The sequence below is a fragment of the Mustela erminea genome, chromosome 2 (assembly GCF_009829155.1).
Source record: "Mustela erminea isolate mMusErm1 chromosome 2, mMusErm1.Pri, whole genome shotgun sequence".
In the NCBI taxonomy this organism is placed as follows: domain Eukaryota; kingdom Metazoa; phylum Chordata; class Mammalia; order Carnivora; family Mustelidae; genus Mustela; species Mustela erminea.
In genome coordinates this window covers 16,980,880-16,994,600 of record NC_045615.1, presented here as the reverse complement: position 1 = coordinate 16,994,600, position 13,721 = coordinate 16,980,880, and the positions used below count along the sequence as shown (strand labels likewise).

Here is a 13,721-nt window from a genome sequence, read left to right as displayed (position 1 = left end):
ATGGGGAGACTGTGCATGTGTGAGGACAGGGGGTACATGGAAAATCTCTCTATTTTCCTCTTATTTTGCTGAGAACCAAAAACTGAATAAAAAATAAAAATTTTTATTAAAAAAAAGACAAAGACTTTCAGGGTTAAAAAAAATAAGTATGTGTGATTTACGAAGGAACCAAAATACAAATGAAATAAAAAACAAAATACCATTCCATGACTAAAGGGATAATATAGTTTGGTTTGGAACTACATACAAAGAAGCCCAGGCAAAAAGAATCTGGGAAAGCAATATTAATACCAAATAAAGAATTCCAGGTATAAGATATTTCTTGGTATAAAGAGGCTTATTTTATGTTGATTAAAGGCGCACTTCCCAATACAGCTATATTTGTTAAATTTTATATATGAAATAATATTGAATGCACATGTATTTGTATATGTATGTACATTTTAAAAGCCCTTAGACAAAACTGATGAAGCTATACTAAGAGCAGGATGACTAAAATAGAGACACACCAAAATATTGGTAATTTCTCAGTAGAAATCAAAACTGCAATGACAGGACAACTTAGAAAATACTGAATTTTTTTTTAATTTTTTATTTTTTATAAACATATATTTTTATCCCCAGGGGTACAGGTCATATACTCTTATCTGGACAACTAAAAAAAAAAAAAAAAAAAAAAAAGAAAATACTGAAATTTGAATTTCATGTAATTTTCATGTGTCACCACATACATTCTTGTTTTGATTTTTATTTATTTTGATTTTTATTTTTTTAAGATTTATACATTTATTTGACAGAGAGAGACAGAAAGAGGGGGTACACAGCTGGGGGAGTGCGATAGGGGGAAGTGGGCTTCCCGCCGAGCATGGAGCCTGATGCAGAGCTCCATCCCAGGACTCTGGGATCATGACCTGAGCCGAAGGAAGACACCTAATGACTGAGACATCCAGGTACTCCATCTTGTTTTGATTTTTTAAAATCATTTAAAAATGTAAAAATCTTTAATTCACGGGCCTATAAAAAAAAAAAAAAGGCAGGCTGGATTGAGGCCATGGGCAGTAGTTTGCTCACAACTAAAGCAAAAAAAAAATTGTCTGAGAGCAGAAGTATTTGTTCTGTCCCTTGACTATTAAAAATGTTTATGATGAACAAAATGCAGATATCTAAAATTAGAATTAATGAACAATATTCTAGAAGACTGCATCAATGCCATGACAGAAGAAAAGAAACAGGAGCTACAAATAATGGAAAAGACCATTTATTATTATTTGAATACTGTGAACTAATGATTTGTTACCTGGAAAACATATGGTGTGCTTTTATCTTTTTTTAAAAATCATATTTCCTAGTTTTGACTAATAAAAAGACCTGGGAAAAACGATCAATACAGTTTTAATTAGTACTCCACTAATTTGTATCCTCTAAACACTGTTTTCCACTAAAAACAGAATGAAGGGCTATTGTAGAAATGGCTGATTCCAGGTCTGGGCAGGTAACACAAAAACGTACACACAGAGAGTAGTCATGATAGATCATAGGATCATGCCAAAAGTACTCAGATACTAGCCTAAAAAAGTTACCACTGGCCAAAGTTGTTACTGTCTGAGACTCAGTAAGGATTTCAAAAACATTAACCATCCCAATAAGGATTAATAATGTGTTTCAAACGAGAAGTTTTAATGATGCTGGGAGTTGAGGGATCCTCACTGATTACCTTTGAAGGATGTTAAATAACCACTTTATTATTTTTAAAGTTGGTAATCAAGTAAACAATTGAGCATTTATCCTGACTTTCTTGTAACATCTATTCCTCAGTGAATCAAACAGTTGATGAGTGGGAGTTGCTCTTTATAGGTGTTTTCAAGCTATAACAAGGGAAGACAGGACGACAGAGTTAGGATGTCACCATTTCACAATCCTAAATAAATAAAGCGAATTGATGGATCTAGGCTATGGTCGTCATTACTGAGATCTTAAGAGAGTCGATAAAACATTATGTACTTCCTGATGGAAGTATACATTCCCTAAGAATTAATTTTAAAACAAATAAACAAACATCTGATAGAGGCTTCTAGATCCAAAGCCTGACCAATTTCCATGAGCTATAAGGAGAAAAGGAACAGATTAAGTGATGCCACGGGGATGAAGTCAGCAAAATCTAGACTATGGAAAACTATCTGTTCAAATAAAATAAAAATAAGAATTTCAAGGAAAGGAAAAAAAAAAAAGCAAGATCAAGGGGGACGTGTAGGGTAAAAAAGACTTAAACATAAAACCAACCACAATATATGAACCTTTGTGGATCTCAATTTAAACAAAAAGATTCTAGAAAATTAGAGAAACGTGAGCACTAACTGGATATATTGACAATAAGAAATTATTGTTGGCTTCTGTCTTAGAGATGATAACAGTATTATGGGAATGCATTTCAAAAGAGTAATGTTTAGGGGTACATAGTGAAATATTTACAGATTAAGTGATGGGCTGTCTAGAATTTGCTTCAGAAGGATCTGTACTGAGTGCAGAATTCAATAAAACAAAACTGCCTACGTATCTTCTTAAAGATGTTAAAATTGGGTGATAGGTACACCAGCTTCGTTGCACCCTTCTCTCTACTTTGTGTATATTTGATAATATCCATAATAAAATTTTTAAAAATTAAAAAAGAATAAAAGCATTTAAATATAAAAACTGTTCACTTATTACCTGATTTTTTGGGTGCTTTCTATCTGTATTTCTAAGTTTCTTAAAATTCTCTTAAGTGAGTTTGGTCCTTGACCCATTTTGTTTAAAGGTCTGTGAGAAACACAGTTGAGACTTTGGTCCTTACCTCCTGGATCCATTCTGAACCTAGACTCATAGAGGATCCACCAGTATTTCCTAACATACAATGCCATAAAAAATGTCAGAGATGGTCAATGAGGTTGGGAAGCCCTCATGGAGGAAAGATGGCAAGACAAAAAGTCCTTTGGATTAAAATGAAGAGGGTGGGCAAAGATGAAAGGAGTTATCAGAAATTAAGCAAAGGCATTGAGATTCACACAGTGATAACCCAGCAGCCTCTCCAGTATGTGATTACAGAGAATCCTGGCATACATACAGCCTAGATTCTATGGTAGATGTGTTCAGGATCTATGGGAGAGGTTTATTCACTCACTGATCAAATATTTACAGGCATAGGATTTGAATCAAGTATGAAATAAAGAGAGTCATATGCAATGATCAGTTCTCAAAGCTCTCTTCCAAAAGGGCTGTAAAGTTGGGAACAGATTTTTTAGTAATTACAAGACATTGTTTGCTTTTTTGCTATCATCCTGCCACAAGAATACAGCAGAATGTTCTAGAGCGGTCATGACGTGTTAATTGTGACAGACTGAATGCAGAAGTGGGGATGAGGTTCCAGCTGTTTTTGAGAGCCAGATATTAAAGAGATTTGTAAAAATACAACACAATGTTATTTTTTATTTTTTTTTATTTTGGAAAATATAATTCCTTTGCACAAAAATATTATTGATAATAACATTCATGGGTTTCTTACTGTTATTTTAAAAGAATAAATATTTTAAAAATTTCTAATATGGCAACATCAACATATGTGAACTGTATAAACAAAAGCTGTTTGGGGTTTCAATAATTTTTAACCAACTAAGGGTTTTAGAAGGGGGTGAGATTGGGGATGGGTTGGCCTGGTGATGGGTATTAAGGATGGCACGTACTGGATGGAGCCCTGGGTGTTATACACAAACAATGAATCATGGAACATTGCATCAAAAACTAATGATGTATGCTTTGAAACTGGAGCTTAATCACAAGGAAAAGTTCAGAAGGAACTCAAACACCTGGAAGCTAAAGTCCACCTTGCTTAAGAATGCTTGGATCAACCAGGAGATCAAAGAAGAACTGAAACAATTCATGGAAACCAATGAGAATGAAGACACTTCGGTCCAAAACCTATGGGATACAGCAAAGGCGGTCCTAAGGGGGAAATACATAGCCATCCAAGCCTCCCTCAAAAAAATTGAAAAATCCAGAACATAGCAGCTGTCTCTACACCTTAAAGAACTGGAGAATCAACAACAAATCAAACCAACTCCACACATAAGAAGGGAAATCATCAAGATTAGAGCTGAGATCAATGAGGTAGAAACCAAAGATACAGTAGAACATATCAATGAAACTAGAAGTTGGTTTTTTGAAAGAATCAATAAGATCAATAAGCCACTGGCCACACTAATCCATTGATTCTTCTCCTACCCACTTAAGCCCCCATGTTGCATCACCACTTCCTCATATCAGGGAGATCATATGATAGTTGTCTTTCTCTGCTTGACTTATTTCCAAAAGAAAAGAGAGAAAGCCCAAATTCATAAAATTATGAATGAAAAGGGAGAGATCACAACTAACACCAAGGAAGTAGAAACAATCATCAGAAGTTATTATCAACAGTTATATGCCTATAAGCTTAGTAACCTTGATGAAATGAATGCATTCCTGGAAAACTATAAGCTCCGAAAATTGAACCAGGAAGAAATCGACAACCTGAATAGACCGATATCTAGTAATGAGATTGAAGCAGTGATCAAAAACCTCCCAAAAAACAAGAGCACAGGACCTACGGAATTCTACCGAATTCTACCAAATGGGGAATTCTACCAAACTTTCAAAGAAGAATTGAAATTACAGGGGAACTCTACCAAACTTTCAAAGAAGAAATAACACCTATTCTCCTGAAGCTGTTTCAAAAAACTGAAGCAGAAGGAAAACTTACAGACTCTTTCTATGAAGCCAGCATTACCCTGATCCCCAAACCAGGCAAAGACCCTACTAAAAAGGAGAATTTCAGACCAATATCACTGATGAATATGGATGCTAAGAGTCTCAACAAGATCCTAGGAAACAGCACATTAAAAAGATTATCCACCATGACCAGGTGGGATTCATCCCTGGGCTACAAGGATGGTTCAACATTTGCAAATCAATCAGTGTGATAGAACAAATTAATATGAGAAGAGAGAAGAACCACATGGTCCTCTCAATTGATGCAGAAAAAGCATTTGACAAAATCCAGCATCCGTTCCTGATTAAAACGCTTCAAAGTATAGGGATAGAGGGAACATTCTTGAACTTCATCAAATCTATCTATGAAAGACCCACAGCAAATATTATCCTCAATGGGAAAAAGCTTGCAGCCTTCCCGTTGAGATCAGGAACAAGACAAGGATGCCCACTTTCACCACTCTTGTTCGACATAGTATTAGAAGTCCTAGCAACAGCAATCAGACAACAAAGAGAAATAAAAGGTATCCAAATTGGCAATGAAGAAGTCAAACTCTCTCTCTTCGCAGATGACATGATTCTTTATATGGAAAACCCAAAAGACTCCACCCGCAAACTACTAGAACTCATACAGCAATTCAGCAATGTGGCAGGATACAAAGTCAATGTGCAGAAATCAGTGGCTTTCTTATACACTAACAATGAAAATACAGAAAGGGAAATTAGAGAATAAATTCCATTTACTATAGCACCAAGAACCATAAGATACCTGGGAATAAACCTAACCAAAGAGGTAAAGGATTGTACTTGAGGAACTACAGAACACTCATGAAGGAAACTGAAGAAGACACAAAAAGATGGAAGACCATTCCATGCTCTTGGATCGGAAGAATAAACATTGTTAAAATGTCTATACTGCCTAGAGCAATCTATACTTTTAATGCCATTCCGATCAAAATTCCACCAGTATTCTTCAAAGAGCTGGAGCAAATAATCCAGAAATTTGTATGGAATCAGAAGAGACCCCGAATCGCTAAGGAAATGTTGAAAAACAAAAATAAAACTGGGGGCATCACGTTACCTGATTTCAAGCTTTGTTACAAAGCTGTGATCACCAAGACAGCATGGTACTGGCATAAAAACAGACACATAGGCCAGTGGAACAGAGTAGAGAGCCCAGATATGGACCCTCAACTCTATGGTCAATTAATCTTCGACAAAACAGGAAAAAATATACAGTGAAAAAAAGACAGTCTCTTCAATAAATGGTGCTGGGAAAACTGGGCAGCTATATGTAGAAGAATGAAACTCGACCACTCTCTTACACCGTACACAAAGATAAACTCAAAATGGACAAAAGACCTGAACGTGAGACAGGAATCCATCAGAATCCTAGAGGAGAACATAGGCGGTAATCTCTTCGATATCAGCCATAGCAACTTCTTTCAAGATATGTCTCCAAAGGCAAAGGAAACAAAAGTAAAATAAACTTTTGGGACTTCATCAAAATCAAATGCTTCTGTATAGCAAAGGAAATAGTCAAAAAAACAAAGAGGCAACCCACGGAATGGGAGAAGATATTTGCAAATGACAGTACAGACAAAAGGTTGATATCCAGGATCTATAATGAACTCCTCAAACTCAACACACACAAAACAGGCAATCATATCAAAAAATGGGCAGAAGATATGAACAGAGACTTCTCCAATGAAGACATACAAATGGCTACCAGACACATGAAAAAATGTTCATCATCACTAGCCCTCAGGGAGATTCAAATTAAAACCACATTGAGACATCACCTTACACCAGTTAGAATGGCCAAAATTAACAAGACAGGAAACAACATGTGTTGGAGGGGATGTGGAGAAAGGGGAACCCTCTTCCACTGTTGGTGGGAATGCAAGTTGGTGCAGCCTCTTTGGAGAACAGTGTGGAGATTCCTCAAGAAATTAAAAATAGAACTTCCCTATGACCCTGCAATTGCACTCCTGGGTACTGACCCCAAAGATACAGATGTCGTGAAAAGAAGGGCCATCTGTACCCCAATGTTTATAGCAGCAATCGCCACGGTCGCCAAACTATGGAAAGAACCAAGACGCCCTTCAACGGACGAATGGACAAGGAAGATGTGGTCCATACACACTATGGAGTATTATGCCTCCATCAGAAAGGACGAATACCCTACCTTTGTAGCAACATGGACGGGACTAGAAGAGATTATGCCGAGTGAAATAAGTCAAGCAGAAAGAGTCAATTATCATATAGTTTCACTTATTTGTTTAGGATAGCAAATAGCATGGAGGACATGGGGAGTTAGAGAGGAGAAGGGAGTTGGGGGAAATTGGAAGGGGAGCTGAATCATGAGAGACTATGGACTCTGAAAAACAATCTGAGGGGTTTGAAGTGGCGGGGGGTGGGAGGTCGGGGTACCAGGTGGTGGGTATTATAGAGGGCACGGATTGCATGGAGCACTGGGTGTGGTGAAAAAATAATGAATACTGTTATGTTGAAAATAAATAAATTTAATTAAAAAAAAAAACTAATGATGTACTGTACGGTGACTAACACAACATTTAAAAAAAGAAAAAGGAGGTAAAGGAGGCCTGAGACCGAAAGTCTCAGCACCACTATATTCAAGTGTTTATTAAGAATATGAAAAAAAGAAGAGATTTGAGGGGAACTTCAAGGGAAGAGTGGTCAAGACATGATGATTACTTCAAGTAAATGGTCGTTGAGCACTCACTATGTCCAAAGAGCTGAAATGAAGCAGGGGGGTGGGGGATAAAATGTGTCTTCAGATTGTCAGGCTCATTGTCTGGTGTGACTGTTTATCTGCACTGACAAATAAGTTAGCTCTGGATAGCTTCTAGTGATGCTCCAAATTATCTGCTCTTTTAGCTGAGTGAGCAAAGTTTTGGATCTCTCTCACTCAGGAAAGCACAGCCTTATTAACCCACATAGAAGTGACATGTTCTAAAAAGGAGTCCTGATATATTAAGCAGATTCTAATACACTTATCCCTCTGCTTACACAGTCATAAACACTGTCACCTCTCACCTGCCTTCTGCTTCTTCTCATTTAATTTTGCTCCAAGGACATTTTTCATTCCCAAATTATTTCCCCAGACAGAGGTAATAATTCAGTTGTCTTGACACGTCATTTAATGTGTGTGTAGAGAAAGCCGACTCATTTGACTATTTAAAGTCTAATGAAAAATAGCAGTTGGATGGTATCTGCCTGCAGAAAAGACACACAGCTTATAAAATATTCTAAAGTTTACAAAAAGAGGGTGGGGGGAGTTGTGGAGATTACCATCCTTCAAAAGCCAAGTGAAAGGTTACTTCTTCAAGAAACCTATCCAAAACACCACTCACCTACCACCATCCCTTTGTCAAAATTAAACATTCTCATTGCACTCCCCTGAACACTGTGATTTTCATCTTAGGTCTTATTAACTTCTTATAAATGACAGTTTGTTGTATGTTTCTTTCTGCTTTGCCTCCCTGCCCTGGGAGATCCCTGGGCAAGTATTTTACTTTACTAATATTTGATTCTTGACAATGCCTTACACGGTGTCAAATTTTAGTAACGGACGTTGATTTTAATAAGCTAAAAAATCCCGAGAGTTAGCAATATCACACTTAATTATTTTTTCCAGTATGTAGTCTTCCAACATTTTATCACTGGGGTTCCAGCCACAGCACAGTAAACACACTCTCTCACCTTAAAAAAAAATAAAAAAAGAGTTGGACACAATATATGAAGCATCTGTTTTTAGGCATTTAGGGTTTGGATCCTCAAGAGAAGGAAATACATGAGATGTGCTCCACATCCACCCTGGCTGTCTCCCTAGGGGTATTTTCTAAACTGAGGCACAGGGAAGTGATGCTCAGGCAGAGAACATCTCTCTGGGTGAAGGGAACAGAGGTTGTGGCTCCGGGATGTGGAGATGGGTGGAATCTGAAAGGCAGGGTTCTAGAGAGGAGAAAGCCATGTAAACAAGTCCCCACAATCTGAAGATGGGTTCCCTTGAACGGGTCCACAAGTATTGCACTGTGTAAGCATAGGATAGGGGTCTGTTAGAAGACCTGTCAAGCAGATCAGTGTGATTCTGTTGAGAGTTGCCTTTCGGTTTTATTATTTTTTCTAGGGCTAGAGTAGTCCTGCTTCTAAGGCATACTTTTCTGGGGTCTCAGCTAAGCCCAGAGTATGGAACAAGGTCTCCATTGTAGCTGGTTTCACCTTCAGTGTATCCACATGTGTATGATCTCTGGGACTTCTGCTGAACTCACAGCCCTCAGGGATAATAAGTAAATATTTTGGACTTCATGCCAGTGAATTCAACAACCTAGAGGAAAAAGATAAATTACTTGATACTAATTTTTCAAAACCTGATGTACAAAGAAATAGAACATCTCCATACATCTGTTTATATGGAAACATTAGTGATCGAAAACTTCTAATACAATTTGGAAAAGAAGAACAAAGTTGGAGGAGTTATGTTACCTAACCTTGTGACTTTTGACACAAATACAGTAATGAAAACAACTGTATCAGTGTAAGAATACAAATGAATGGAAGAGAACAGAGACTCCAGAAATAGACCCCACACATACAGTCAACCGATTTTCAACAAAGGTACAAAAGCAATTCAATGAGGGAAAGGAAAAGTCTTTGCAACAAATGGTGCAGGAACAGTTGTCTATCTGTACGGGGAAAAAAAGATGAACTGTGACTGATACCTTACACGAGCCACAAAAAAATAATTTGATAATGATTATGAGCCTAAACATAAAACTAAACTATAAAGTTTTGAGGGGAAAACATACAAAAACACCTTGGTGATCTTAGAGTAGGGAAAGGCTTAGACAGCAAGGCTTCAAAGTGGATAAATGAGCTTCACCAAAATGAAAACTCCTGCTCATCAAAAGATAACATCAAGAAATGATTAAACAAAAATATAGCCTGGGGCAGTATATGCAATAGAAATATCTGAGAAAACACTTGTATCCAGAATAGAAATAGATCCTACAACTCAATAATAAAAAACAAGGTAATAAGAAATAGACAAAAGCCTTGAATAAAAAGACACAGGAAGGTATATAATGGCCAGGAAGTACATGAAAAGATTCTCAGCATAATTATTCATCAGGAACATGCAGTTTACTTATTTTTTAAAGATTTTATTTGACAGAGAGAGAGAGCGAGCACAAGCAGGGGGAGTGGCAGGCAGAGGGAGAAGCAAGCTTGAGCCTGATGCAGGGCTTGATCTCAGGACCCCGGGATCATGACCTGAGCCAAAGGCAGATGCTTAACCAACTGAGCCACCCATGCTCCCCCAGGAACAGGAAGTTTAAAAGCACAGTGAGATATTACTGCAGAACCACTAAAGTGGCTATAATGAAGAAGATAGACAATAGACAATACCACATTGTGGAGTAGCCACTGGAGTTCTCACACACTGCAGGTGAAAATGTAAGAACATTCTGGAAAACTGACAGCTTTTTATAATATTAAATTTGTATCTATCATATGACAGCAATTCTACTCCTAGGTATTTCCTAAGAGAAATGAAAATACATATCCACACACACAAAAAAATGCTTAGTACCTGAATGCTCAATGCAGTTTTATTCACAATAGACCCCAAACTGAAAACAACATAAATATCCATCCACAGGAGAATGGATAAATAAATTATGACATATTCATACAATGGAAAATAATAAGATGTAAAAAGGAGCAATGATTGGTACTTGCATCCAAAGGATGGATTTCAAGAAATATGCTGAATGATATAAGCCAATCACAATATAGTACGTGCATGGTTATATTTACATGAATTTTGAGAACAGGTAAGCCTAATCTATACAGGGGAAAATCCATACCATGGTTTTACTGAGAAGAGCACAGATTTGTTAAGCATGGGCAGGACGTGATGATTTAGTTTTTATTTCAGTAGGGTATAGTTTATATGGGTATATACATGGGCCCAAACTCATCAGAATGTGGACTTAAGTTGTGAGTATTTTATTGTATGTAAATAATACTTCAAAAATACGTTACTCCACAATGAAAGAATAGACAATCAAATTTAAGGATGGACAAAGGATCTAAACAGACATTCTCCCAATAAGAACAAATGAGCAGTATGCACATCAAATGATGTTCAGGGCACCTGGGTGGCTCAGTCAGTTAAGTGTCTGCCTTCAGCGCAGGTCATGATCCCCAGGTTCTGGGATAGAGCCCCACGTGTGTCTCCCTGCTCAGTGGGGAGTCTGCTTCTCCCTCTCTCTCTGCCCCTCCCCCTACATATGTTTTCTCTGACACTCTCTCTAGTAAATAAATAAAATCTTTTAAAAAACTGAAAAAAAAGATATGCAGCATGATTAATGATTAATCATGATTAATGATTAATGATTAATGCAAACTGAAACCACGATATACCATTTCACACCCACTGGGATAGCTTTAATGGAGAAGATGACTAAATAGAAAGTGTCAGTGAGGATGTGGAGAAACTGGAACTCTCATACATTGCTGGTGGGACTGTAAAATGGTACAACCATTTTGGAAAAGAATTTGGTAGTATATCAAAAATTTAAACAGTTACCATGTGACTCTGCAATTTCACTCCTACGTGTGTGTGTGTGTGTGTGTGTGTATAATAAGATAATGAAAAACATGGACACACAAAAACTTGAGTGAGAATGCTCAAGAACACCATTATTCATGATAGCCAAAAAGTGTAAACAACTGATGAATGGATAAATGAAATGTGGTATATCCCTGCATGGAATATTATCTGGCCAGAGAATGAATATACTGATATAAATTATACCATGGATAAACTTTGAAGGAAGCCAGACCCAGGAAGTTATCTATTGTATAAGTCCATTTATATGAAGTTTCTAGAATAAGTAAATTCATAGAGACAGAAAATAGATTAGAAGTTACCAGCATCTAGGGGAGTAGGGAATAGGGAACTATTGCTTAATGGTTACAGAGTTTCTGTTTGGAGTGATGAAAGGTTTTGGAAATAGACAGAGGTGATGGTGATACAATATTGTAAATGTAATTCATGCCACTGAATTGTACATTTAAACAGGCATGTGAATTTTACAATATGTGAATCAAAATCAATAAAAAAAAAAACCGGCATGAGAAACAACACAAAAATAAAATGCAATGGAAAATAAGGTGGATTAACAGCTACATAGTGGCATGGGTAGATCTGTGGTAAGAGTAGGCATATGGGCAATCATGGTATAGGTCTTTCAACTTTTTTCTATGTCTAAAAGTTTTCACCATAAAAGGCTGGGGTAAAAACAGAGAGTTCCTGTCCTGGCATGTCAGTGTAAACTCCTTATACTTCATCCCTCTTGCTGGTTAAAACTAAAATTTCTACATAAATATTAAAAGGAAAAACTTAGCTGAAAACTCAGAAAAGTAAATAAAACATAAAAGTAAAAGATGTTAGATTGTGGGTGGGTGCCAAAATTTAAAGAAGCAATTTTGGGGGGAAGGAGAGTGTAGGCAAAGTTTCTGATCTGTTTTGTTTTCTTCTTCCTCACTCTTCTGCCTTGAGGGTGGGTCCCAGCTGCAGAGCTGAATGGTGGCATTGCACGGGTGGTTAAATTTGCCATAAAAATTTCCGCTTTCTGGCCATGGCCATCAGAAGGAATCCTTGTGGATCACAGAATGTAGGAAATCCCAAAAAGAGATGACTGGAGAAGTACATTCTCTAATTATGTATATGAACATAGAGCAGGCTCAGGAACTTACCTGAGCCACCATGCAATGTGCACGTGTGGGATCCACCCCCAAAATACAGCAAGGTCTTGGGGGAACTGAACTGAATCACTTTCCACAGAAAACAAGACATAATTTGCAGTCTCAAAGAACTTGATACTCAGAAATATCAGGGCACCCAGGTGGCTCAGTCACTTACGTGTCCACCTCTTGATTTCAGCTCAGGTCATGATCTCAGGGTTATGAGATCAAGGCCCAAGCTGGGCTCTCATTGGGTATGGAGCCTAATTAAGATTCTTTCTCTCTCTCCCCTCTCTACACCACCCCACCCTTAAAAAAAACAAAACAAAACAAAACAAAAACAAAAAACTCCAACAGTTTCCAGAACATTAAAATGACCCAGTATCTATACAGAATAACTTTCACAAGGTCCAGGATACAATCTAAAATTATCTAAGATGCAATGAAGAAGATGGTCAAAGGAAAAGACAATCAAAAGATGTCAACCCTGAGATGACCACCATGTTTGCGTTAGAAGAATAGCTTTAAAACTTTTATTTAAACTACTCTTTATAAGACAAAGGGAACCATTTGAAATGAATGAAAAAATATGAATTCCCAGCAGAGAAAGAGAAACTATAAAGAAGAACCAAATGGAAAATTTAGAATTGAAAAAGATGACATCTGAAATTTAAAAGTCACTGGATTAGCTCAGTAACATAACAGAGGTAATAGAAACTAAAGATAAACCAAAAGAAATTCAATCTGAACAACAGAAAGAAAAAACATTGAAAAAAATGAATGGGAGACTCAGGGACCTGAGGATCAGTATCAAAGAATCTAACACACGTCATTTGGATTCTACAATGAGGAGAAAAACATTGGAGGAGGAAAGAATGTTTGAAGAAATAAAAGGCCAAAAAATACCTCACATTTGCAAAAGCGATAAATTTACAAATCCAAGAAGCTTAATGGACCTCAACCAGAACAAACTTGAAGAAACACATGCCAAATACCTCATAATCATACTGCTGAAAACCAAAAATAAAGACAAAAAATCTTAAAAGAGCTAGAGAAAAAAGATTACACTAAGCGGAACAAAGATTCAAATTCTTGCAAATTTCCTATCAGAAAGCATGGATCAGAAGACAGTGAAATACCATCTTTAAAATTTCTAAAGGTTCTCCAAA

At 37.0% G+C, this 13,721-nt stretch overlaps 1 protein-coding gene across 10 annotated transcripts in view; it reads right to left on the bottom strand.

Moving 5' to 3' along the window:
• Positions 1–13,721, bottom strand: part of ADRA1A (adrenoceptor alpha 1A) — a 118,693-nt gene that overhangs the window by 28,239 nt on the left and 76,733 nt on the right. The window contains exon 4 of one of the 10 annotated variants that reach the window (XM_032332370.1): positions 8,558–9,127. The exons of the other annotated variants lie outside the window; for them this stretch is intronic. The gene's annotated coding sequence lies outside the window, so the exon portion shown is untranslated. Of the gene's footprint in view, positions 1–8,557; positions 9,128–13,721 lie in introns of those variants that run through there. 10 annotated transcript variants of the gene reach the window in all.